Source organism: Peromyscus maniculatus, chromosome 11 (genome assembly GCF_049852395.1).
Source record: "Peromyscus maniculatus bairdii isolate BWxNUB_F1_BW_parent chromosome 11, HU_Pman_BW_mat_3.1, whole genome shotgun sequence".
Taxonomy (NCBI): Eukaryota; Metazoa; Chordata; class Mammalia; order Rodentia; family Cricetidae; genus Peromyscus; species Peromyscus maniculatus.
The window spans coordinates 64,532,073-64,559,803 of record NC_134862.1 but is presented as its reverse complement, the minus strand read 5'-3'; the positions used below and the strand labels follow the sequence as shown (position 1 = coordinate 64,559,803).

The 27,731-nt window shown below is 44.4% G+C and overlaps 1 long non-coding RNA gene across 2 annotated transcripts; it reads left to right on the top strand.

Moving 5' to 3' along the window:
* Nucleotides 1-13,952: 13,952 nt before the first annotated feature.
* On the top strand, nt 13,953-26,187 carry LOC107402302 (uncharacterized). 2 transcript variants are annotated; one of them, XR_006062056.2, is made up of 4 exons: nt 15,824-15,932; nt 16,964-17,086; nt 18,403-18,586; nt 23,744-26,187. It is a non-coding gene; the product is annotated as an uncharacterized LOC107402302 (long non-coding RNA). The 2 variants fall into 2 exon arrangements; XR_013043346.1 differs by lacking the exon at nt 16,964-17,086 and having other exon boundaries at nt 13,953-15,932.
* Nucleotides 26,188-27,731: the final 1,544 nt, after the last annotated feature.

Genomic DNA, 27,731 nt, shown 5'->3' with positions numbered 1-27,731 from the left:
AAAGAAAAGTCTTGATTTCAATCAGCAATTGACTTAATTCCACAGTGTAAAGGGGTTCATAAGTCTTACTCTGAATTTGTCTTTTCTTTATTGTATTCTGTAATATAAAAACATCCAGAAATGAGAACTAGTGAAATGATGTTTTCATAACTTTTCTATACTTTGGGTTTAATGAAATGGTGTTGATAATTAAAATAATAGATAATCCAAATTTAATTTTACTGTAGAATGCATTTTGTATTTTCATTTGAATCTATTTTTTAAACCTTTCTGTTAATTAAAAATAGAAATTCTCTAAAAAAAAAAAAAAAAAAAAAAAAAAAAAAAAAAAAGATACACTCAGCAATGAAAATGCTATCCAACATTAATGAACCTCATAAGCATCGTGTTGAGTTCAGAAAACCTGACCCAAAAGAATAGTCATTACATGCTTCCATTTATTATATGATCAAGGTCCAGCAAAACTAATCTGTGATGTCAGAAGTCTGACAGTGAATAACCTGGGGGCCAATAACCTGAAAGGCACAGAAACAGGGTGAGGTGGTTGGGATGAGAATGGTTCTGATAGGCTCTTAGGTTTGAACACTCGGTCCCCAGTTGGTGGAACTGTTTGTGAAGGATTAAGAGGTGTGGTCTTGTTGGAGGAAGTGTGTTACTAGGGATGGGCTTTGAGGCTTCAAAAGCCTAATCCCATTTCCAGGGTGCTCTCTCTGCCTCTTGCTTAGGGATGAAGGTGTAAGTTCTCAGCTGTTCCTGCTGCCATGCTGTCTTTGTCAGGGTTGTCTAGAGGAACAGAATTGATGAAATGAACATATATGTGTGCATGTGTGTGTGCATGTATATGAAAAATGTATATATACACTCATACACACACACACACACACACACACACACACACACACACACACACACGCCTTTAATCCCAGCACTTGGGAAGCAGAGACAGGAGGATCTCTGTGAGCTCAAGGTTAGCCTGGTCTACAGAGTATAACACGAATCTTAAAAGGTCTTATAATAAAAAAGAGTCAGATATTGAGGTGAATACTGAAAGATCAGAGAAATAGAACAAGCTACAACCAGCCTCACCTTACCAACTCCTCAGCCTCCAGAGTGAGACTTTACTGTTTACTCACACCTTATATATCTTTCTGTGTCCTGCCATCTTACTTCCTGGGATTAGAGGTGTGAGTCCTTCCCAAGCAAAGACATGAGGTCTTTGAGGGTTTTTGTTGTTGTTGTTGTTTTTCAAGATATGGCTTCCCCGTGTAGTTTTGGTGCCTGTCCTTGATCTCACTCTGTAGACTACTCTGGCCTCAAACTCACAGAAATCCACTTGGCTCTGCCTCCTGGATGCTGGGATTAAAGGTATGCTCCACCACTGCCCGGCTCTCTTTGTTTCTTTCTTTGTCTCTTTGTCTCTCTCCTTCCTTCCTTCCTTCCTTCCTTCCTTCCTTCCTTCCTTCCTTCCTTCCTTCCTTCCTCCCTCCCTCCCTCCCTCCCCCCCTCCCTCCCTCCCCCCCCTCCCTCCCTTCCTTCCTTCCTTTCTGGTAATGCTGAAGATTAAACCCAGGCCTGTCCGCTACAAACCCCAGCTCTGTTTCTTGGGAAAGGTGTATGTTTGTATGAATCACAAAAAACCAAGAGGCCAAAAGAAAATATAATTCTCCAGCTAAAACTTAACATATTGCATTGAGTTCAAACAAACACTGCAAAACCAAAAACAACATTTGGAAGCACTAGCTTACGGAGCCTCAGTGAATCAAAGGAACAGGCAGGGGGTGGTGATCTCTTCCATTCAGCTTGTGACTATTGTTACAATATATGCGTGTGTGCATGCAAACAACGAGGCATTTTTGCAAGTAAAATAAATGCTGACATGATATACCTAAGAATGGTAAATTGTAAAAACAAATATAAACCTTTAAACTGGCCTTTTCTTTTTTTTTTTTTTTTTTTTTTTTTTTTTTTTGGTTTTTCGAGACAGGGTTTCTCTGCATAGCTTTGCGCCTTTCCTGGAACTCACTTGGTAGCCCAGGCTGGCCTCGAACTCACAGAGATCCGCCTGGCTCTGCCTCCCGAGTGCTGGGATTAAAGGCGTGCGCCACCACCGCCCGGCCCGAACTGGTCTTTTCTTTAAGTGATTCTAAGGAGTGCTATTAACCTTGCCTAGAGATATGAGTACATTTTCATTTTCCAGTGTTTTTGCATTCACTATAAGCCATAGTTCTTTCTTATCATTTTGACAGAAGTCCAAAGAGAAACAGATAGGAATGTTGTAAAATATTTCTGACATCACATCCTGAACCGATCTAAAAATATGAATGAACAAAAGTCTATCTGTTTTAATGGCACCGACTCAGGACAGCAATCAGAATATTTTCATTGTCATAAAAGTACTAGCGGTGGGCTGAGCTTATTGGTGGAGTGCTTGGCTGGCAAGTGCAAAGCCCTGTGTTTGATCCCCAGCATTGCATTAATCAGGGGATGGCACACACCTGATGGCACTTGGGATATGGATACAGAAGGATCAGACTTTCAAGGTCATCCTTAGCTGTGCGTCGAGTTTGAGGCCAGCCTGGACTACATGAGACCTTGTGCGGCGAGCTCCTCGACCAGCGAGGAAGAACGACCACCACTCGAAGATTCTTCTCAGATCACACTTTATTGGAGCCCCTCTTGATTGAGGGAGAGCAGGAGGTGAGGGGCCCCGAGGACTAAAATGCAGCTGCTTATATGGGGAATCAAGCAAGTTTATATGGGGAATCAAGCAAACGGGTCATATTGTGATTGGGTCCCGCCAGAATGCGAACACGGGGAGCCACGGGATAGGTTGAGGACATAAGGCCAATTACCATACTCGCCCATGCCCGGATCACAGGACACGTAGTCCTGAGAGCATAGCCATATATGGAGTTGTTTACAACTAGGCTGCCAGGAAGTCAGCACCATCCTTGAATGGCGGCTCCTTACAACCTTGTCTAAAGAAAAAATGTAATTGGAACCAGGAGTGGTGGCGCACGTCTTTAGACCCAGCACTCGGGAGGCAGAGGCAGACAGATCTCTGTGAGTTCAAGGCCAGCCTGGTCTACATTGTGAGCTCCAGGGCACCCAGGACAACATAAAGAGACCCTGTCTCAAAAAGAGAAAAATAAGAAAAGGAAAAAAATGTAATTTAGTATAATTCAGGTTTTGTGAAATATTGGCATTTTTATATTATTATCAAAATATATATATATGGTTCATTAAAAAAACCACATGTTTTTGGTATATTTCACACACTGCTAAACTCTTTGAAGATAGCAAGATGAATAAAACGATTCTTTCCTTCTCTCACTCCCACTGAGCCACAGGGGACTCCTAATCCACCCAGCCAAAGAAACAAACCCCCGCACCCCTGGTGGGGGGGGGCCTGGCTCTGCCTCCCTTCCGGAACATTCTATCCCGGAATGATTTGCTCTTGTCTCCTCACTTTCTCTACCTGCCTATCTGCCTCTAGTGTCCTGCTAATGTGTTAAAGAGTCGGATTGAAGGCCCTGGTTCCCTGGATGATGTCCCAGGTAAATACTGCTAACTTGATTTAGTGATGTAAAAATATGACCCGTCAGGTCTTTGCTCAAATATCCCGTTAGTCAAAACTTCCTTGGCCATCCTATTGAAAAAAAAATTCAAGCCTCCCCCAACTCTCTCTTCCCCTTCTGCAGCACTGGTCACCATCCAAGGTACACTGGATATGTTTCTTTCCTTTCTTACATCTACTCCTCTTAAGGTCTATGGGGGAAAGGAATTTTTATTACTGTTGCTGTATTCCCCCAGCTGGCACAAAGTTAACTCTCTTTTTAAATTCATACGTGAGTAAATATATAAAAGAGATGGTCATCATTCTTCAAGTGTTTACACATAGAAAATGAAAAAGGGCCATAAAACGTTGCCAGTGCCGCAGAGAAGGCCACACCAGGCCAAGACTCAGCGTGGGAATCACAGTAGAGAAAAGACAGCAAACGGATTTCTTGCTTTACTTAATAAGATTCAGACATCCATTCATTTTCCTCTCGTACGCAATATAAATTAACGAGTAAAGCAGAGGGCCACTTCTCCATGCAGGAAAAATCTCACCTACTAAAGGCTGCAATTTTTTTTTCCAAATATGTAAGACATAGATGTAGATCTGTAGCTTATTCTTATATCACAAACCACGGTAGCAGTGTTGACATAATCTGGGAAATGGTGACTTTAATCCAACACATTAAGCCCATTAGCAGGACTGTAGGCAGATAAGCAGGTAGAGACAATAAGATGGTACTATCTAATTTGCATAAGTTCCTAAGAACACCTTCAAATCATCAGCAGAATGGTGTTATGTTCTCAAAACTGATCACAACAGGGATCCTGTAACCTTGAGCTTGGAGTCTGTGAAATCTGTAAAAATAAAACTTGTGATTATTAAAAAAAAAAATCTCATTTTCTAAATCTCAAGAATGGTTGAATTTCCTGCTAAAAATTAAGAATAGGGGCTGAAGAAATGGCTTGAAGATTGAAAACACTGACTGGTCTTCCAGAGGAGAGGTTCTCCCATTACCCATGTGACAGCTCACAACTGTCTACTCCAGTCTTAGGGGATCTGATGCCCCCTCTGGCCTCCACTGGCACCAGGCAAGCATGTGATGCACAAAGATACATGCAGGAAAAACACTCACACACATAAAATGAAATCAATGAATCTAAAAGAAACACTCAAACGGGATGGAAAATTTAGACTGTAAATCTTGTGGTGCACCCTGAAGTCACATATGAGTGGGAGTGGAAGGTGCAATGTCTCCCTATAGAAGACCTTGGTGGAGCCCACTGGGTTCCAGAAGAGGTCTCTCAAATATCAACAGCTCGTCTTCTGCCTTGCATTTAAGTGAGTGACCATGTGGATTCGCTAAGATCTTCTGTGTGGTCTGAGGCTTTGGTATCAGCTAACACACTCTGCTCAGAATTCGTTAAATGGGACAGGAAATGTTATTTGATTGGAGGAAGAGAACCATTTACAGGTACATTGGGAAAAAAAGCTCTTTGGCTGTGTGTGGGAAGCTAAGGCAGGAGGATGGGGATTTTGAAACCAGCCTGGACTACGTGTAGAGACCTTGTCTCAAGATAAACAAGAGGCCAGGCAGTGGTGACACACCCTTTATCACAGCACTCAGGAGGCAGAGGCAGGTGGATCTCTGAGTTCAAAGCCAGCCTGTTCTACAGAGTGAATTCCAGGACAGCCAGAGCTTCATAGAGAAACCCTGTCTCAGAAACAAAAACAAAACAGAAAAATGCATAAATAAGCAAAACAAAGCTCTTTCAAGAAAATATCATTCAACTTGAAACTAAAAAAACTGAATTTTTCTTATTTATTTCCATAATATTTTCAAGGTTTAAGTTACTGGTTTAAAGAGCAGATATGCAAGAAAACAGATATATACTTGCATAAAATATAACATCTTTTATAGAAAATGAGTCCTCTGAGTTTATTGTCCTCTGGGTCGTTGGTGATTCCAGATACTGCTGGACATGATGGCACATGTTTATAATCTTAAAGCTTTGGACGTTGAGGCAGTGGAATTGTAAGTTATTGGTCACATAATGAGAGCATGTTTCAAAAAAAAAAAAGTAAAGCGAAAATAGTAGCAAAATATTCCACATATGCATTATCTTGGTGGGCACAGGTGAGGGCAAGTGTAGTATACATATTGACCAGATGATGGCAGCATAGAGCTATATTTGTGTCCTGCCACTGGGAAGGGCCACTTGATTAGCTTGCTTAGAAAGACTGTCTGTCCTTCAACTTTACACAGCACAGTAAATGCACCAATTATTTATATAATTCTATCATGCTAAATTAGCCTCATGCTAATTTTGTTAATTTTTGTACGTAAATGCGCAAGAACTGTGTATAAAGAACACAGGCTATGGCTATCTGAAAAAATGTTCCCAGAAACCCAGCTCTTACTCTGAGTGGTACAGTAACTAGTAGATGCCATCCGGTGTGGACTGAGATAAACTCAGACCAGAATCTACATTGTTAACCTTTTGATTGTTTTTGCTTCAGACATTCTTTTTGTTGTTACTATTATTGTTTTGGTTTGATTTTTTTAAAATTATATATATATATATATATTGTTTTACAATACCATTCAGTTCTACATATCAGCCCCGGGTTCCCCTATTCTCCCCCCTCCCACCCCCTCCCCTTGCCCCCAGCCTATCCCCCAATCCCACCTCCTCCAGGACAAAGCCTCCCCCCAAGGACTGCGATCAACCTGGTAGACTCAGTCCAGGCAGGTCCAGTCCCTTCCTCACAGACTGAGCCAAGTGTCCCTGCATAAGCTCCAGGTTTCAAACAGCCAACTCATGCAATGAGCACAGGACTCGGTCCCACTGCCTAGTTGCCTCCCAAACTGATCAAGCCAATCAACTGTCTCACCTATTCAGAGGGCCTGATCCAGCTGGGGGCCCCTCAACCTTTGGTTCATAGTTCATGTGTTTCCATTCATTTGGCTATTTTTTTTTCAATAATTGAGTAAAACTGAAATTTATTATAAGCCACAGTCATCCTAGGGACCTCCATGCTATATATATAGCCTCTATGGTTCTATGGGTTGTGGTCTGATTGTTCTTTATTTTATATCTAGAATCCACCTATGAGTGAGTACATACCATGACTGTCTTTCTGAGTCTGGGTTACCTCACTCAGGATGATTTTTTCTAGTTCCATCCATTTGCCTGCAAATTTCATGTTTTCATTGTTTTTCTCTGCTGAGTAGTACTCCATTGTGTATATGTACCACATTTTTTTTCATCCATTCTTCCGTTGATGGGCATCTAGGTTGTTTCCAGGTTCTGGCTATTACAAATAGTGCTGCTATGAACATAGCTGAGCATGTATCTTTATGGTATGAATCAGCATTCCTTGGGTATATGCCCAAGAGTGGGATGGCTGGGTCTTGAGGTAGTTCGATTCCTAATTTTCTGAGAAACCGCCATACTGATTTCCACAGTGGTTGTACAAGTTTACATTCACACCAATAGTGGAGGAATGTTCCCTTTGCTCCACATCCTCTCCAACATTGACTGTCATTGGTGTTTTTGATCGTAGCCATTCTAACAGGTGTAAGGTGGTATCTCAGAGTCGTTTTGATTTGCATTTCTCTAATGATTAAGGATGTTGAGCATTTCTTTAAATGTTTTTCAGCCATTTGTAGTTCTTGTTTTGTGAATCCTCTGTTTAGCTCTTTAGCCCATTTTTTAATTGGACTGTTCAGTACTTTGATGTCTAGTTTCTTGAGTTCTTTATATATTGTGCAGATCAATCCTCTGGTTTGATTTTTTGAGATAGGGTCTTTATGTAGCCCTGGAAATTGCTATGCAAACCAGGATGGCCTTGAACTCAGAGATCCCCCTGCCTCTGCTCTGGAGAGGACACTCTTTCCTCTGTGAGTTAGCAATTCTACCCTTTCCAAGTACCTGTGCGTCACTTTCTTCTCCCGTTTTGGGGGAATGTTAAATTAAAAACAGATATTCTAAAGTAGACACACACACACACACACACACACACACACACACACACACACAATGTTTAGGGTGTTTATTAGTACATAAGACAGGCATTAGAATATATTAAACTTTGAAAGGTAAATTTTAAATTAAAATTTGTGAGTAAAAAAATTTTTTTAAGTTTTCACTCGCTATCATTTCTTGGGCTGGAGAGATGGCTCAGCAGTTAAGAGCACCAGCTACTCTTCCAAAAGTCTCAGTTCAGTTCCCAGCACCCACATGGCAACTCACAACTGTCCATAACTCCAGTTCCTGGGGATCTGAAGCCCTGTTCTGGCCTACAAGGGCACCTGGTGTATACACATGGTACACAGACGTACATGCAAGCTTACACACATACAAATGAAAAGATATCCTTACACACATACAAATGAAAAGATATCCTTTCTGTGTTAAATGGTGACCACTGCTGAGCAAACTTTTGGAGGATTCCATGGTTTCGATTACTTTTGTGGCATTTCTTTTCTTTTCTTTTTTTTTTTTTTTTTGGTTTTTTGAGACAGCGTTTCTCTGTGTAGCTTTGCACCTTTCCTGGAACTTGCTCTGTAGACCAGGCTGGCCTTGAACTCACAGAGATCCGCCTGCCTCTGCCTCCCAAGTGCTGGGATTAGAGGCGTGCAACACCGCCGCCGCCGCCGCCACCACCACCTCCACCCGGTGTGGCATTTCTTCTTGAAAGAATTGGTAGGATGTCAGTAATAAAAAAAGCTCAGAATAGTTTTTATTGTCAAGGAAATCTAGTCAGGCAAACACAATCATATGTAATCCTTTCATTTATATTACCCTTAAAACAGGAAATAACAGTGAAATGGATCATTTCATGAATGAATCATTTTTTCCAAAACTGTCATTAAGTTGAAAATTAAATCACCCATTTGTTTTTCTGGTTGGAGTGTGACTGGCTGTAAGATTTTTAATTTACGAGCCGGGCGGTGGTGGCGCACGCCTTTAATCCCAGCACTCGGGAGGCAGAGGCAGGCGGATCTCTGTGAGTTCGAGGCCAGCCTGGGCTACCAAGTGAGTTCCAGGAAAGGCACAAAGCTACATAGAGAAACCCTGTCTCGAAAAACCAAAAAAAAAAAAAAAAAAAAAAAGATTTTTAATTTACAAGTCAGTGTGGCGGCACACACCTTTAATCCCAGCGCTCAGGAGATAGAGGCAGGTGGATCCCTGAGTTCAAGGTCATCCTGGTCTACAGAGTGAGTTTCAGGACAGCCAGAGCTACACAGCCATGAATAGCACAGTATGTACATTTTAAAAATAAAGAAATTTATTATAAAGGCCCCAATTTTAAAAAAATTAGTGTTTTGGAAACTAATTCAAAGAACCATACTTTCATATAAAATATTCAAAAACAGAAAAGAGGTATATCTGATATTTTATCCTAATTCTGTGCTTTCAAACAGTAATCTACTTTCATAGAATACATCCATCTTCTGCGGATCATACTTTCACAAACGTGCATATTATTCATCATAAATTCGGACTGTTCTGTAGACAATAAGTGGCCACCCTTTTTTGCTTTTAAATAGTGAGGCCTGTTTCATTTTGTGGTTTCAGTGCGAGATGAATGCTTTATATAGAAACGTGACGGAGGATAAAGGGCAGGGTGGGGCAGGGGGTGGGGCAGGGGGTGGTGGGGCGGGGCGGGGTGGGGGTGGGGTGGGGTGGGAGGGAGAGTCTTGGGTTATTCACAGACCTACAGAGTGATCGGAGGGTGTGCTGTTAGGTTTTTGTTTTGTTTTTGTTAACTTGATACAAACTGGAGTCCTCTGGAAGAGGGATCCTTAGTGGAGAAGTCACCCCCATCAGACTGACCTGTAAGCAAAGTCTGTGGGATGCTCTCTTGATTAATGATTGATGTGGAAGGGTCAAACCCAGTGTGGGTGGTGCCACCCATGGGCAGGTGATGCTAGGTTGTATAAGAAAGCAGGCTGAGCAAACCATGGAGACCACACCAGTCAGCATCCCTTCCCCCTTGGCCTCTGCTTCAGTTCCTTCCCTGAGCTGACTCTACATTGGAAGCTGAAATAACCCCTGTCTCCCTGCGGTGGTTTGAAAGAAAACGGCCTCCACAGGGAGTGGCACTATTAGGAGGCGTGGCCTTGTGGAGTGGGTGTGGCCTTGTGGAGTGGGTGTGGTATCACTGGAGGAAGTGTGTCACTGTGGAGGCGGGCTTTGAGAGCTCCTATATGCTCAAGATACCACTCAGTATCTCAGACCACCTCCTGTTGCCAGCCAGATGTAGGACTCTCAGCTACTTCTCCAGCATCACGTCTGCCTGCACGCCTCCACGTCCCACTATGATGATAACGTACTGAACTCTGAACTGTAAGCCACCCCAGTTAAGTGTTTTCCTTCATAAGAGTTGCCATGGTCATAGTGTCTTTTCACAGCAATAGAAGCCCTAAGGCACTCCCAGTTACTTTTGGTCATGGTATTCGTTTCAGAGGACAAGGCTGATACATGAAAGAGGGTCATGGCCCACAGGCTGAGAACCACTGCTCTGATACACTTAAACATTAATGTAAATGTGTTCTAGGAGCTTCCTACTAAAACCTCTACAATTTATCTGGCACTTTATCCTGGCCTCCTGCTAGGTCTACCCTGGCAGGGACACACCTGAGCAAATCCCCCGTGGGTTTTCCCTGAAAACTCTATGAACCCATCAGGTTGTGGATAAGTAAATTAGGATGAATTTACTGCTGATCCCTACCAGGACAAAACAAGGCACAAGGCTGTTTGAGACACTAGTAGCCTACACACACAGACACACAGACACACACACACACAGACACACACACACACACAGACACACACAGACACACACACACACACACAGACACACACACACACACACACACACACACACACAGCTTCAGTGACTTAACCTCACAAATGGTTGATTTTTCACCCACCCTCTGGCCTAGGCTGGCAGACCCACCTGGACATCTGCTTCCATAACCTCTAAAGCAGCCCCAGAAGAACCTCCTGCCGGGACAGTCCCCTGGTCAGGGTGGCACAGGGCGTTTCCACACGAGCTCAAGTGACTGCTGAGGTCATTCCGAGCTTTGGACAGGGGAGCTGAGTGCCATCCTACTGTGTTCGTGGGGTGAGGGAAGCAAGGCTGGGAACATCCCTAAGGACAGTCGTTCATTGTTCTTCTTTCCTACGGTGCGCGAAAGCATGTCATACTTCTCAAGGGACACTCCCTCGCAGGGAAAGCCACTTGTGGAAGGACAGGAGCCGAGCTGCCTCATTCACCGTGATGTTTTGAAATTACTTCTTTGAAAAGTAATTTCACGCAGTATTTTATAGGCGTAGAACATGGTTCCTGCAAATACAGCTCGATGCAGAGACCATCCGTTGTTTATGGAAAATGTGACCTCTGGTGGCTGTAACAGCATTGAGTCACACCTCAGCAGTACCTCTTTTGCAGGGAAACGGAGGACTGTCTGCAATGTCCCAACAAGTACGCTGCCCGGATGAGAGGCGAAGGCTCACTTCCACGACACTGCGCCTGTCCGGGCCTGGTTCGGTTCTCGGGGATTCAAGGGAGACAGAGTTGTGAGTTTCCCAGTCTGTCTTGAGCTTCAGCTGCCGCCTGGGACCTGGGCAGTGTGTTGTACTGTCCCTTCCAGAAAGGTCAGTTCAGGAGTTTCTGTTTTCATCACAGGAACAAGTATGCCTTAGCAGCCTGGAGGATTTAGTTACCTGACAGCATAAAGGGCATGGCCTTGACACAGGAAGGCTTTGCACTGGCTTGCCACCCTCCTGGGCATGCGTCCATTCACTTTCCGTTTGTAAAGTGATTTCCTGTTCTGCATTTTTGCCACTGGCCTGTCAGTAATCTCTCTGCTTTGAAATTCCTTCCAAAAGCGCTTCCTTGGTGATAAGGAAGGTCATGGCTGAGGACTAGGAACATCTCACTCTGAGTTGTTTCTCAGGACGGTAGAGGTCACGCCTGTGATATTCAGTGCTGAATCCCCGCTGTATGGGATTCATCCTTGAACATGGTGCATGGACATTGTCAAATGACCGAGGAAACACGTTGGACTCACCCATGGGGCAGGTTCCTATCTTACTTACTGCTGTGATTCAAGTGGGACTTGTCCCCCACAGGTTCTTGTGTTTGACCCCATGCTGGAAGCCCTGTTTTAGGAAGCTACGGAACCTTCATTAGGTGGGACCTTGAGTATGGAAGTAGATATTAAGAGTGAGCCTTTGAGGGCAGTGATGGGGGAATGTCTTTTTGTATGCTGTGAAAATATGTTGCTCTGATTGGCTGATAATAAAGCTGTTTGGCCATTAGCTCAGGCTTATTACTGACTAGCTCTTACACTTAAATTAACCCATAATTCTTATCTGTGTTTAGCCACGTGGCTTGGTACCTTTTCTCAGTTCTGCCTTGTCATCTTATTTCCTTTGTGTCTGGCTGGTGACTCCTGACTCAGCCTTCCTCTTCCCAGAGTTCTCCTTGTCTGCTTATCCCACCTATACTTTCTGCCTGGCTACTGGCCAATCAGCATTTTATTTATCTACCACTGGGAGCAACACATTCACAGCATGCAGAGCACCAATACCCATCATTTCCCCTTTTCTTTCTATTTAAAAGGGAAGTTTTAACTTTAACATAGTAAAGGGGTTAATTTAAATGTAAGATCTAGCTAGGGAGAAGCCTGAGCCAACAGGCCATACAGTTCATAATCAATATAAGCCTCTGTATGTTTATATGCTTCTGGGTTAGGGGCCATGTGAACAAGCCATTGATTCACGCCATCACCACAGACCTCCGTTATGCCTTTCATGCCTTGGTGGACTGTGAGCCAAAAAATCTTTCCTCCTTAACAGTTATGTTGGTCAAAGCAATGAGAATAGTAACTAACACACTTACTTTTGACCAATGGTAAAAGCCTGTAAGGCACTAGACCGAAATGAGAGACATAAAGACCTTTGCCACATTCGACTAAGTGAATGAGTCTATAGTTTCAGTTTCCAGTTAGTTTATTTACTAAGTTGTTTACATCTCCTACCCATCCCTATTCACACCCATCTTTCCAGCAAATTTAGCTGTTGGCTCTTCTCGGAATGGGCATGCTCCTTGTTATGAGTTGAACTGCATCTCTTCAAAATGACAAGTCAAAATCCTAGTACTTCAGAGTGTGGCCTTCCTGGGGAGCAGGGTCATTGTAGATGTTAAAATGGAGTCATTCTGGATTAGAGTGGGCTCTAAGTCAAGTGTGGTTTGTAAAGAGCAATACATAAAGAATAGATCACGTGACAATCCATGGGCATTGGAGATGCATGCTAGGGAATGCTAAAGACGGCCAGGAAATCACCAGTAGGATTTCCTGCTACTGGTGATAAGGGAGCCCAGCTTTACCTACACCTTGATGTTGGGGTTCTAGCTGCCAGGACTGAGGTGGTACATTTCTGTTGCTCAAAGCTGTTCAGTTGGTGCTGTTAGCACTCTTAGAACAGTGACGCTCCTCGTCCACACAAGCCCTGCTTCCTGTATTTGCCCACCCCCAGGGTCCATCAGAGAACTTCTCCATCAGGATACACTGAGTATGTCTCTTCTTGGAGTAGAACTTCTAAGTTCAGTTCCAAGTAGTAGGCTGGCTGGTCCCTGTTTTCTCCAGTTCCTCCTGGCCCTAGGGACTCACAGCCGCTTATAAAATAATCACTCAGGAGCTTATATTAATTACCAATTGCATGGCCTATGGCAGGCTTCTTGCTAGCTAGCTCTTATAACAAATTAACCCATTTCGATTAATCTATGTTTTTCCATGTGTTCCGTGGCTTTACCGGTCTGCTGGCATCTTGTTCCTTGGGCAGCAGGCTGGGGTCTCTTCCACCTCTGCCTTTCTCTTCCTGTCTATCTTCTTGGATTTCCACCTGCCTCTAAGCTGCCTCGCCATGGGCCAATGCAGCTTTATTTATCAACCATTCAGAGCAACACATATTCACAGCGTACAGAAAGACATCATCACCTTTTGCCTTCTGCTGTGCCTGTGTCTACTAGGAGGCAAGAGGAGGGTAAACAGGCAGGGGATTCTAAAGGGATTGACAGGAAGAGATCAATGGTTAATTATAGGAAATAAAATGAGCATTAGAGGAACACGAGACCCGATCGCTCATCAGGGACATGAGACCCAATAAGAAAACAAGGAGAGGGCACCGAGAACAGAAGAATAGGTGACAGGAAGCATGAGGGCTGGGAAGGGCTGCACCCTGGTTAGCAGAGACCATTCCTAGACTTCCTGGCAACCAAGCCTCCCCCACATGCCTATGAGGTAACAGTGAAAACGCCGGTGCAGTGGGAACAACGGATAATTAAAGCCAGAACCATAAGTGGGCTGGCAGTTGCCTTTGATTGCAAAGGAGGTCTGGGAAGGAATGCCGGGAAGGTTATACCAGGGAGAATGACGTCATGAGGAAAGGCTTCGAGCGAGCAAAGTGGGAAAAGCAAGTCTTTGTTAGAATGCGCTTGGACAAAAAGGAAGTGAAAGAAAGAAAGGGAAGAGGAAGAGGGAAAGGAGGCAAGAAAGAGGTCTTCCTCGGGGCCCTGATTCTCTCATGGCCTTTGGTTTTCATTGATTGGAGGATAAATTATGCATGATGGTCTCCACTGGCATTCAGACCCAGCGGTGAGAAACGATGGACGTCCCGGTGACCCGCGTCATTTGTTTGGGGTCAGAACAATTGTCACGGCCTGTTGCTTAGATTGCTTTCACCATCCCTACCACCAGTTAGAGGGCTGAGCCTGGCTCCCGGGAGGGGTGACTGTTGAGATTCCAGCACAGAGCTCCAGTGGAGCCTGTCCCTGGGAGCTTTAGTCACCTCTGCCGGAAGAGCAGTAAGGAGCAGTCGATTCAAAGAAGAGAAGAGACAGACCAGACACCCATGGGGTCCCCGGGAGACGGGAGGCAGAGAAGAGGTGGGTTTGCTGAGGGAAAGGAATAAAAAGCAAGGCTTGAACCGAGCCCGCCAGCGCCGCGGAAGGCTGTAAGGAAGGCTGGTGTTGTGGGAATTTAGCAGAGTGGCTGTATCTGGGATAGACGTCAGAATGAATCCTTTTCTAGAAGTACTTTGACCTTGAAGAATCACTGTGATAAACAACAGGGAATCTTCATGGAAAACAGCGGTTGTTTTCCGTGACTGGTAGAATTGTTTTTCTGAAGGGGTGTCGCAGGCTTCGCCTGACTTTGGTCACAAGACGCCTGTGGCACATCTGAGGCTCTTGGGTTGATGTGTCCTGCAAAGGATACACGGTAAAGGACCAGAGTCATGAGGGCATATGATGCTTTCCTTTAGAGAGACATGTAGATTAGATGAGGGATCCTGGTATGAGGAAATACTTTACCCAAAAAAACAACTTCGTGTAACAATCAGTAAATACACCTTTGTGTGGCTGTTCAGGGTTCAGTTCATCAGAGGCTGGACCTTCCTGCTGCCACAGACAGGCCTTAGAACTTCAGCTTGGAGTGACTGAAGCAACACAGAACCCCTGGACAGGCTGGGCCGGGCAACAACACAGGCCCTGTGAGTGAGCAGAGCGGTCGGGCAGGTAAGAACAGGTGAATGAACATAGCCACTGGACAACCACGGGCTCTGAGCACCCGCACTTAGGCCCCCAAAATTTGAGGGCAGGAAGAACTTTTGACCACTCCGGAAAGTATTCAAAGTGATAATTTGTTGGCATTTATGTTTATCTTCTGGTTTTCTAAACATAAATTTCACAGTCTCCATGTTTCTCTCTGCCTAGAGTGCCACAGGTTTTTGTCTAGCCCCAGAAGTTTGGGGTAGAGAAAAGTCGGGGTTTTGCCCAACGGGGGGTTGGGGTCCCTTCCAACACAAATAGAAGTTAAGGTGTAGAGTTAAAATTGGGGGAGGGGAAGAGGAGAAAGTGGGGGGCCTCAGAAGGACAGATACTCTCAGGTGAACAGGTGGGAGGTGGTCTGAAGACATTCTAGAAACTTCAGACAGGTTTCTGCACTTGTGGAGTTTATAGGAGAGAGAAGGCCAAAGGTCAAAAGGGAGCCAAGAGTGAGGTAGGTGGTGGCCGCAGTGGCTGGGGCTCGACTCAGTGAGTGAGTTCTCCGGTGAGTGTTTGGACAGCCAGTCAGGGGCGGTCATTGCAGCCGGAGCAGAATGTTTGGAAAACCGTAGAAACCGTCCCATCTGGAGCCACATAATGTTTATGCTGCTGTCCATTTGCATTCCGCCTGTATCGGAGGCTGGGGACCTGAGGACCCCTCCAGCGCACAAAGCCACAGCGGACAGTGCTGCTGGCCTTACCAATGTGTTGGGCGCAGACTAATGAGAACGTGCTACAGAAACTCCAGGTGAGTCAGTGAATGAAACCAGAAGTGATAAACGGCTCCTGGGCAGAGAGCCCAAGACAGCCTTTCTGTCCACTTCCAGCCCTGCGTTGATTAGCTCAGTAAAGACAGCATCTGGGGCTTTTTCCTTTCTACCTGTGATGGCTGTGAATGGGGGGGGGGGGCTCCATTTCCCTTCAGAGGCCTCTCGCCTTGGCCGGTCTCCCGTGCATCCATCCATCACTCCCAGCTTTCAAAGGCTGCTTCCTGCTCTATCTCTTCCCTCCCACTTGAGACGCAGGCAAAGCCCAGACCTCGCCTGTCTCCTCTCTGTCGTAAAGAACCACTAACACAAAGCAGTTGTACATAACAGACTTTTCCGAAGATGTTGTGGCTAATGAGAACAGACAGAGCTATTATTGCCGAGAGCAGGAAATAATTCCACGTTTAACATCAGATGTTATTGTTCCTAGAAATGCGTTGGCTAGTCCTTCTGTGGAGAATCTCTGCCTGCTTGTGTCCCTCCTTGGCATCCCCAGGGCACTGTGAAGCCAAGGTTGTCTAAAAAGAGATCAAGAAATATCCCATCTGTCTATATGGATGGAGCTACTATTTATCAGGAGCCGAGGACTGTACTAACCACTTACAATACCTCACTTAATGTTCTCTGTGCAGTTCCCCGTGGGAGACGTTTCTTTGTCTTCAGGGACCTGAGGCTCAGGAACTGAGGCGGAGCTGGGATCTGAACCCTGTTCCTGCTGCTCCAAGCCCTTGTTTCTAATTGCTATGCCGCTGCCCTGTAATCTCCGGATAGTCAGGATTCAGAGCTCTTGCTTACCCCTTAACTCAGCAAAGTTTCCTGTAGAGTCAGGCAAAAATGCCCCTAACATTTTCTCCCATGCAATTGAATCCTCTGCTCTGGCAAATCCCCACCCCCACACCCACCCCGAGAGACTTTCACATGGGCTCTGATCTTCCCAGAGGCGTCGGTCTCACTGACTCTAGATAACATTTCGCTGTCTCTGTCCCTTCTCTCCTTTCTCCTGCCCTGTCAGCTGCCTAAGGAAAGAGCCTTCTTTCACACTAGGAGCTGGAATCTGTTTGTTCCACTCCCTTTTTGAAGCAGATGAACCCATAAAGCAACAACAGGCCATTTGACCCCACACTGAATCTCTCAGGTATTTCTCCCGCTTGGGGCGGGGTGTGGGGGCTCCCCCAGCTGAAGCTGTATATTCTTCCTCTTATCTTCTTGACCTTCTTTCTCAAAGCTGGGTTTGACATTCCATTAAGCAGGACAGCCTGCCTTTCTGAGTTCTCATAATTGTAAATTATGTCTTTGCCATTGGCTGGGATAATAGCCCCAGATAAGGAGCAGACATTCAAATAGAGTGCTGTGGTCCTCTTGTATGACCTTGGCTCTGAGAGACGCTAGCAAGAACCCAGTCTGTATAAACCTGAGGGAAGAAATGACAGCTTTGTTGTCCTGAGGAACATACAGTCCTATCTCTAAGCACTGGGAGACAATGAGTCACAAACTAGTGAGCAGAGTTTGGGGGTGGGGGTACCTATTTCCTGTGAAGCACACTGTCAGTCCTTTCTTTCTTTCTTTCTTTCTTTCTTTCTTTCTTTCTTTCTTTCTTTCTTTCTTTCTTTCTTTCTTTCTTTCTTTCTTTCTTCCTTCCTTCCTTCCTTCCTTCCTTCCTTCCTTCCTTTCTTTCTTTCTTCCTTTCTTCCTTTCTTCCTTTCTTCCTTTCTCTCTCTCTCTCTCTCTCTCTCTCTCTCTCTCTCTCTCTCTCTCTCTCTCTCTCTCTTTCTTAAGACAGAAAGAGAGCAAGCCATGCTGACAGTGATGGAACTCAGAGGTAGGATATGAAAGATAATTATCCAAAGCAGACAGGGAAAGCCAAGTTGTAAGTGTTGGACAGATGATAAGGGGTCCAGGCAGTCAGAGCAGTGGAGCTGACCCGGGAGAAGACTGAGCCTGGATGATGATGGCCTGTGGCCACGGTCCCCGGTCCCCTAGAGCAGTGGGGGAGGGTGAGCAGGCTCCAAGTAGAGTCTAGCCGGAACACAGGTGCGGGTGGGGGTGGGAATGTGAGTGATGTGTTCAAGGGACAATGAGTCACCCGCTTGGCTCTCTGTTCTCTCGACAGCTGCCACATAATAGCAGGAATATAACAGGTTATCATTTCTTCTTTTAAAGACCTCAAAAATAAAACAAGAGACCCAAATTCTCAATTTGGAAAATTCTCTTGTGACGTCAGTGCTCAGAGGCTTCGGAGGTGATAATTCCTGAGCCGAAGGTGAACCTGAAGAACCCCGACAAACTTCTCACCCTCGCTTGTTGGAAATTCCATTTATTTAACGCTGTGGTTTGGGATTCTGTTTTAGGAAAACCTAAAAATAAACTGGTCAAAACTTGCTTTAATTAGTGAGCATCAGTGAGGATTTTGACATAACTCCTAGCTGATCATAAACTTTTCCACTCTCTTAGGTACGCTAAAGCTGTCTGGAGCCAGGAAATATCTGTCTACGGAAACTAATCCTGGTTACATGACAACGCAAATGTCCCAGACTTCACATCAGCCGTTGCTATGGCGTCTGTGTTTTAGGACGGTACTTCCTGAGGATTAGAGCGCTGTTTCTGATGAGTTCTGCCTGTCTCTTCAGACGTCCAGGTATGTGTTCAGAGAGGCCAGGTTGTGAACTCTTCTCTCCAGCCAGTACTGAAGCAGCCTCACCTCCAAGTGGGGAGAAGTAGGGAGACAATGGAGAGAGATTCTGGTCTTTTCTCTTAAAGATGAGCTGGCTTTTTGCAGGACTGTTTATTGAGGAATGCACCCTGCTTCTAACTCAAACCAGAAAGAATCACTCTTTTTAACTTACTCTCGTTGTTTCAAAAGTTATTTTTAACCAAGCTCTCTTTCCTAATGGTTTCCGTGTATCTCCAGTGTGTTCAGAAAGGCAATTGTTTCTGATGACATGGTTTTAACAAAAAGAAAGAGGAGGGAAGGAAGGAAGGAAGGAAGGAAGGAAGGAAGGAAGGAAGGAAGGAAGGAAGGAAGGAAGGAAGAGAAAACAGACCCTGAAAGGGAACTGAAAAAAATTACTTGAGACACTATGTTCTCTTAGTCATGGGCACATGCTAGGGAAAAATCTGCTAAGCCTGTCTAGGGTACATTAAAACAGCTTTTCCCCAGCTCAAAAATCACACTTCAAAGGGTGCCTGGGTACAAAACCAAGGCAAGTTTACCCACCAAAGAGTGTCAAGGATGATACACTGTTGTCCACAGCAGAACACAGCTGGGACTGTGACACACTCAGAAGCAGCAGAGAGCAAACTAGCAGGGAACTGGGTGGCCTTGGACCAGAGCACCTGACAATCCCTCCACAGTTTCACTTAGGAAATGAGTGGGAAACACCCACTGTGCTTTGACACGTGATGACCAAATGAAAAGAAATCTAAAAGCACTTCGTAAACCTCCGGGTCTGTAACTGTGGGAGCCCAAATTACCCAGGGTCAGAGAATCGGGGCTTGCTTTACCCAGCAGGGCTGCATAATGGATGATTTGACTACGGGCATGGTTACCAGGTGTTTGGAAGGGTCTACACTTGGCTGTATGATGTTCTTTGATCTTGCAAGGGGGAGGTCCTTTGCCTCTCCCCTTGGCATATTATAAAAAGCCCTTTTGAATAAATTTCAGGGCTGTTGGGTTTTGACCCAGGCCCTCCCAAAACTATCCTGTGTTTCTGTCTTTCTTCTCATCGTCTAGCTCTCTCTTTTTATCTGATGTTCTTACCCCTCTCTCCTTTACCTAAAAACCCTTCTAAAAGTGGGAGCTGGACTCCTACAGATGGCGCCCAACATGGGGCTTAGGTACAGAGGATAAAAGAGAGGGGGCACCATGGGTTAAGGAGGCATGTCTGGTAATGAATTAAGTTGAGGTGCTGATATTCTATTCTTTGGGAGTAAAATTGTAAATATAAAGCAGAATAGTTCAAGTTAGATCAATAAGTATCTCTCTGTTTCTCTGTTTCCTCTCTCTCTCTCTCTCTCTCTCTCTCTCTCTCTCTCTCTCTCTCTCAATCTTTATCTATCTACTAAGTTAGGTCTAAAAGTGTAATATAAGTAAATCACAGAGTTTGAAAAATGTAGATTTAGGTATATGAATATAGTAAAAGTATAATAGAAACTTAGTAGAGTAGATTTTCCCTAGTGCAGACCTGGGGCGCAGAAAGCAGCGTCTGGGAGCAAGCAGCTACTACAGAACTGGTGGTCCGAGAGAGGGGCTTCAGAAGCCCCTGCCACAAGTGCAAGCATCAGCGAGAGCAGTGGCTGACCAAGCATCAGCATCTGAGGCCCACAAGGCATCACCCTGTCATCGGCAATAGACACCAAGAGAGCCAGTGGGAGCAGAGAGGGTCTGCATGCTTTCTGCTGTGAAAAAGCCAAAATGGGACAATTTTGAATTCACTTATACATCTAGACTTCATTAACTGTGATGACTTATAAATTGTTTTGTGTATGCATATTTGTTTTGTTAACTGTGGTGACTCACGAACTTTGTGTAGAAATGGAACTGTTTATGGAACTGTTATATAGGAATGGATGGAACTGGTTTTGTGTAGAAATTGAGAGGTTTGGGTTCAAGATGAAGCTTAAAAAATTATCAAGAAAAGGGGGAGTTAATATTCCTTGGTCTCTTTAATTAAAAAAAATATTTTCTTGTCCCTTTAGTGGATTAATGATAGCTCATGTTCATGCACCCTATGTTTTGTTAGCAAGAAATGCAAAAAGTTCTATTAAGAGATTGCTTTTGGATGTTTGTTAAAGTTTGTAAAGTGTAAATAGTTCTATTGAGAGTTTGCTTTTAGATGTAAGTTTGTGAGAATTGTAATTGTATACAGTAATATTCATGCTAGAATTATGTTAACCTGTTGATGTTGATGAACCATAGTATGGTGAAGCTAAGAGAGTCTTTAGATTTGATGCAGTTGCATCAGGAGTTTATTGATTTAAAAAAGGGCTTAGTGCAGCTAAGACTGCTGTAGACATCTTAGAGCCATTCAGAAAGGCCATTCTATCTTTATCATCCTTTACTCCTTTACTAGGAGATATAATAGCCATAAGGAGCAGGAGTGTTGCTATGATTATTCCAGCTATTTGCAAGCTCTTAGTGGGAAAACAGATTCAGAGTTGCATGGAGTTAAGCTCTGCACTTACTTGAGATTTATATTATTAAGAAGCGGGAATTTGTGGGGGTCCAAATTACTCACTGTCAGAGAATGCATTAGCAGGGCTGCATAATGGATGATTTGACCATGGGTGTGGTTGCCAGGTGTTTGGAAGGGTCTACACTTGGCTGTACAGTGTGCTTTGATCTTGCAAGGGGGAGGTCCTTTGCCTCTCCCCTTGGCATATTATAAAAAGTCCTTTTGAATAAACCTTAGGGTTGCTGGGTATTGACCCAGGCCCCCTCGAAGCTATCCTGTGTTTCTGTCTTTCTTCTCATCATCTAGGTCTCTCTATCTTATATTTTTTTATCCCTCTCTCCTCCACCTAAGAACCCTTCTAAAAGTGGGAACTAGACTCCCACATGAAATACTTCAAGAAATCACAGAAGTGACATCACAGAGGTGACTGTTTGGGGGACATAAGATTTAAAGCTTTTTTGTACGTGGGTATCCATGGCATGTATGTGTGTATAAGTAAAAGTAAAAAACAATCTCCACTATAGGTTTTCACCTTAAAAAAATAACTCATTCATTATTAGTGTGTGTGTGTGTGTGTGTGTGTGTGTGTGTGTGTGTGTAGGAGGAAGTGTGTGGAGGTATGAGGACAACTCTGTGAGGTCATTTTTCTTCCTCCGTCTTTACATACTCTTACATGGATTCCAGAAATCAAACTTGGGTTGGCAGCCTCGCTCTCATTATTAATTATTTATTTGTGTGTTTGTGTATATGTGTTTTGTTTGTTTGTTTTTTGTTTTCTGAAACAAGATCCTGTTATGTATTCCCTGATGTCCTAGAACTCACTCTGTAGCCCAGGCTGGCCTTAAACTTATAGAGATCCACCTGGCTCTGCCTCCCAAGTGCTGGGATTAAAGGCGTGCGCCACTATTACTAGCTTTTTTTTCTTTTTCTTTTTCTTTTTTCTTTTTTTTTTTTTTTGTGGAAAGAATCAGGAGATGGAACTCAGGTTTTCATGCCTGTGAGGCAAATACTTTACCAGCCTAAGTATCTCACCAGCCTCAGAGCCTCTTTCAAAAAGGCACCTCTGTATCTGCCATTTTCTGTGATTTAAATCCAACAATTAGCAGATCATTGTTTAATACCCTAAGAAAATACTTGTTCTACTGTTACTTTGTCTTTCAAATGAGTCTCTTTCCTTTGTACTTGCTATTGGGATTCTCTCCATGGAAGAAAGTATTAGAAAGATCTGGAAACAGGGTGACATTTTTCTAAGTGTCCCCTATCCAGAGGCAAGGGGTTTCTCTTATACCTCATATGACAGTTGATTTGACAACACAGAGTGGGTATGAAAATACATTGAGAGCAACTGACCAGGAGAAACTATGAATCAACCATTTGGAATGCCTTGAGAATTCTAGTCAGATGAGCGAAGTCCTTTTGCAGTGAATAGAAAACATTAAGACTCCATGGTCCCAGGGAGGTAGAGAGGGAGCCACACACACACACACACACACACACACACACACACACACACACACACACACCCGCCACAGCTCTGCTCCCTTTTGACACCTGATCAATAAGAATGCCACAGAGCACTTTTCTAAGAAGACCAGGATCTGTTGTTATTCAGGAAAAAGAGGGAGCCCTTCAAGGCAAGTCGATACCCAATCTCCCAATGACTGACTGGCTTCGCTGCCTGGAGTGTGACGAGCTCATACTGCCCAATAGCTTGCAGTCCCCATCTGGAGCTTATTCTCAAACTGCTTGATTCCTAACTCATTTCCATTTCAGGCAAAATCATTACAGGAGTTGATGCTAACAGGCTCGCAAGTAGGCCCCTAATTTTGCTAAATGAAATATTATTTCTCCCATGCCTTTCCATATTCCCATCAGTTGCCTTTGCTTATTTGGAACAACAACAACAACAAAAAAAAAAATTCACCCCGGTCTCAACATTTCACTACAACAGCTGCCACTGCTTTGGGGGATCCTATGCCCTCCTTTATTTGCAAATCCCAGAATGTCCCTTCCAAGCCAGCATTTTGAAGAACTTCTGGGTAACAGTGTAGAACCAGGTGGGCAGCGTCAGGTCAGAGCACAGGTCTATCCATAGCTCTCCCTGCCCTGTAACATCCGAGCCCGCCTCTACTTCCCAAAGTCTGAGGCCCCATTGTTTATCACCGTTAGTCACAGCAGCAACTGCCCTGAGAGTGTTTTTTTGTTTGTTTTCTACAAAATTAGGGGAGAAGGAAGTTGTTATTTGAGTGGGATTTTGACTAGCAAAGAGTGAGGCTATAACTAACACATGTCTGCATCTTGCTTGGGACAATGGATCACTATACTTCATGAATAATGGGGGGGGTAAAATTTGATAGGAAGGGAGTATTAACTGGCAATGTTTATTAAAAACCTCCAAACTAGAGCTGTACCTCGTGGCTCCTACCTGCAACCCCAACACTCAGAAGAAGTATCAAGACACGCGAGACTCCACAGCTCAATGACAGAGTTCTCGACTGGCACTTGATAAGTCCAACAGCATGAAGGAAAAAAAAAAATAGTTTCAGAGTCAATGATGTTTATTGCTTCTTATGGATGTGGCCTGAGTACCACTAACTGCCTCTTTTATGTGTCACCCACAGGGAGCCATAGGAACCATGAGTGATGAGATCAGAGGGCCATCCTGAGCCCACCCCACTCTTTGATGGCCCTGGGGAAGCCGGCCCTGTCCCTCACTGGACATTGCAGCAAGAGAGCTGGCCCTGACCCTCACTGGAGAGCTGGACCCCCCACTCTCAAGAGGGATGGCCCTGCCCCTCACCATGGGCAAGGGAGACCTGACCCTGAAGACATGGGCTTATGGGAGCTGGCTCTGCCCCTTGCCTGAGGGAGATAGCCCCAGTGGCCCGGATTGGCCAGCTCAGCTATTACTGAGTCCCACAGCTGGGTCTTGGGTTGGTCCACCCTAACATCTACCCCAACTAGGAGCTGCTGGTTCTGTGGAACCATACCCGCAGGATCTCCATGAATTGGGGCAGCCAAGATATCCGAGAGGAGTTTCAGTGAGGATCCAGGAATGATGGTGTATCAGAAACCAGAGGCCTTGAACCAAACCAATGCCAGGATACCTTTCCATTGAAGCTGTAATGCTTATAAAAGGTATCTCTGTCCCCTAGAAACTTGCAACTGTTATTTAAATACGTGCTTTGGGTAGGAGAGTTGTCTCAGAGGATAAAAGTGCTTGCCATCCACTCATGATCTGAATTCCATCCCCATTCTGCATGGTAGGAGAGAGCCAACTCCCAAAAGTTGACCTCTGGCCTCCAGATGTGCACAGTGTACACACACACACACACACACACACACACACACACACACACACGGATAAATGTAAAAAATAAACACAATTGAGGGGCTGGGGAGTAGGTGGAGTTCTTGCTGTGCAAGCTTGAGGACCTGAGTTTGATCCCGAAGGCTCTCTCTGGCCTCCACACACACAGGCAAAAGCACAGATGAGCACATACACACAACACAAGCGAAGGGAAGGAAGAACTGCAAATGATCCGGAAGCATATTTAAAATTCACTAGAAATCCAGGAAATGAAACACGTTGACTGAGAGTCCATGTTCACCTGTGGGACTCATGAACGTTTCTCCATCATTCAGGAAAGCGTGCATTTTTAATGTCCCTAGAAGGGTGTAAAGTGGTGTGACTTCTCAAAAAGGACATCTGGCAACAGGAAGTAAAATCCTCAGAAGGCTCATAACTTTCTCTACTGGAATTTTCATAATTAAGAAACAAACATTATACTTTATAATAGGCAAAACCTGGAAACTATCCAAACGTTCGGTGATACAGCATTGACTTGAGTTATTGAATATTCATTAGTAAAATGTGTGCAGAAATTAAACACCATGTTTTCAAAAAACAAATTTCACAATGTTCACACCATATTGTTGAATAAAAAGCAGATGACTATACAACTGTGCATAGTATGAGCTCAAAAGTTGCACATATATCCATACATTTTAGGATTGTTGCATATTTCCGTGTTCTAAAATCTCCAAATTTCATACTGTGTTGTTCATGTTATACATACTATAGATGTGGAATATATATATGTATATGTTTGAATATAAAACATCTAAAGTTATATTGTTATACTGCATATCACCTTTGTGAATACTAATAAGAACAGTCCTTCCTTTTGCTTTTGGTTTGTTGAGCTAGGGTCTCATAACCCAGGCTGACCTCAAGTTTGCTGTGTAGCTGAGGATGACTGCACTCCTGACCCTCGTGTCTACACCTCCTAAGTGCTGGGATCATCGGTGCATGCCACCATATCAAGCCCAATAATTCTAGTCTTTAAAAAAAAAGAGAGAGAGATACGGGGGCCATCAAGAGGGCAAAGGGATTTTCTGCCAAGCCTGATGACCTGAGTTAGTACCAGTTCATGCAGGTTGTCTCCTGACCTCCCCCCACATGTGTCTTATGGCACATGTGTAGATACATACAAAGATTTAAAAAATTTAAAAAGAGAGAGATAGATCAAATATTCTGCGAAGGACCTTCCAATTTAAGACTTTAAACAAGTAATGATTTCTTCTTGCTCTATGGATTTCCTTTGTATTTATTTTGGCTTTGCAGATATTAAACCGAGGGTCTTTCGTATTTTAGGCAAGGGATGAACCACCAAGGGATGTGTTAACGCCTGAATCTTGCTCAACTTGACCAGACAGTGTAAGAACCACTGTGAGAGCAAGGCAGTGCCGAGGTTCCTCCATCTTGGATTCTTGCTGAGGCCACTTTAGATTTAGCTAGAATTTGATCTTCTTGATGGGAAGCCCTGTGGAAAAGTACTCAACTTTATTCTAGGAACATGAGGTCACAATGCCGCAGCTAACTTAGCTTCTGTTACACTGCTTGCTTGTATAAAGCCTCCCCTGCAGCTGCCGAGTAAGATACAAGGATGTGGATTTTACCTATAAAAACCCCTTGCTCTAAACACTAAATGTTACACTTGGGTCCTGAATACCTGAGTGTAGTCCCAGCCAGCTGGAATAAAGCCTTTGAATTGACTATAAACCGTGTCTGAGTGGTCATCTCTGGTGGGCACCCCAAAACACTCTATCTCAAATATCAAGATGAAAATAATAAACTGCTATTTATTGTTTGTTCTATTGCAGATAGTAATGAAGAAAACGAGTTTAGGGAGACAGTGTATGGACACCCAGCCAGTCAGTGATGGGCCTGGCATTTAATGGAACCCGGACAGGCTGGCTCCAAATCCCACATCACTCATGTTTGCTCACAGACATACTTTCTCCTTTACAAGGGGAACCTGGAAAGCATATCGACTTCATGAATTTAATTAAACCACGTTTCATGGGCAAAAAAAAAAAAAAAAAAAGATGTTGGCTTTGATAAATGAAAGAATATGGAATTTTCTATGAGTTACCTTGAATTTCCGCTCTCAAGGCTCCTTGAAAGACATCAATCTCTGGCCAAGTCCGTTAAGTGAGCAAGAGACTCGGGGTTCAAGCTGAAGAGCCTGCCTCAGAGTTTTCATGCCTTTGACAGTCCCTGCAGGCCTGAGTCCAAGCCTTGCGAGGGAAGAGGTGTGTGACCCAGCCTGGCCCTCTGGCATCTCCATTATCCAGTTGGCAACCACTTTCCTTTCTCGGCCTTGTAGCTCTCCTGAAAGCCACATGTACCTTGCTGTATGCCCCAGTGTTCAAAGGCATCCTTCTCCTCCAACTCTGGGCTCTCATTTTCCTCCTGACAGACATGTCTCTTCGCTATAATAAATCCATTCCGCATCTCAGCATCCTAGAAATGGATTGCGTTGTCTGGTGAGGCGTGAGAAATTTGTACTTGAGGATAAGGGTCACTGTAAGAAAATTTGAATGTTTAAAATTAGGCGACAAGAATCACACGTATTTCCAAAGGAGGCAGTCCTAATGGGTTTCTGAACGCACAAATGACAGCTTATGTGAAGCTTTTAAAGTGCTTGCCGGCTCGCTGGAAGGACCCGGGTTTGTTTTCTTTGAGGGCTTTAATGGAATCTCGACATTCATTGTGCTCACCAGAGCAGTGAACTGAATGTAAAGTGGCAGACCTGGGAAAGAAAGCCCGCGAGCTGGGGCCCAGTGTGCATGAAATACGTTATGACTTCTGTTTCTCCTCTATGGTATTTAAATGTCCTTGTAAGAGATGAATGGGACCTCTCCTTAGATCGGTCCTTCCTTCCTTCCTTCCTTCCCTCTGTCCCTCTGTCCCTCCCTCCCTCCCTTCCTTTTTTCCTCCCCCCACTTCGTTCTCTGTAGGTCATGCTACCTGGTGCCCCCCTCCTACCACCTTCCAGGTGTCATGCCCAGACCGCCACTAGGGGGCAGTCTGGTGCCTCCTTCCCTCCTCATCGCCATTTTCTCTGCCTTCTCCACCCAGGAATCTGAGGTGGTTGGCCTGGTTTTTGGTGCCTTTTGTAACAGAACACTCATTACTAATCTCAGCAGTTTCCTAAAAAGAAAATGAAAGATCTCTTTCTTAACATACTCAATAATACATTTTTGCTGGAGCTACCAGGCCTCAGAGGAAGGTAGGCAGTTAAGGCAGCGGCGAAGACCACG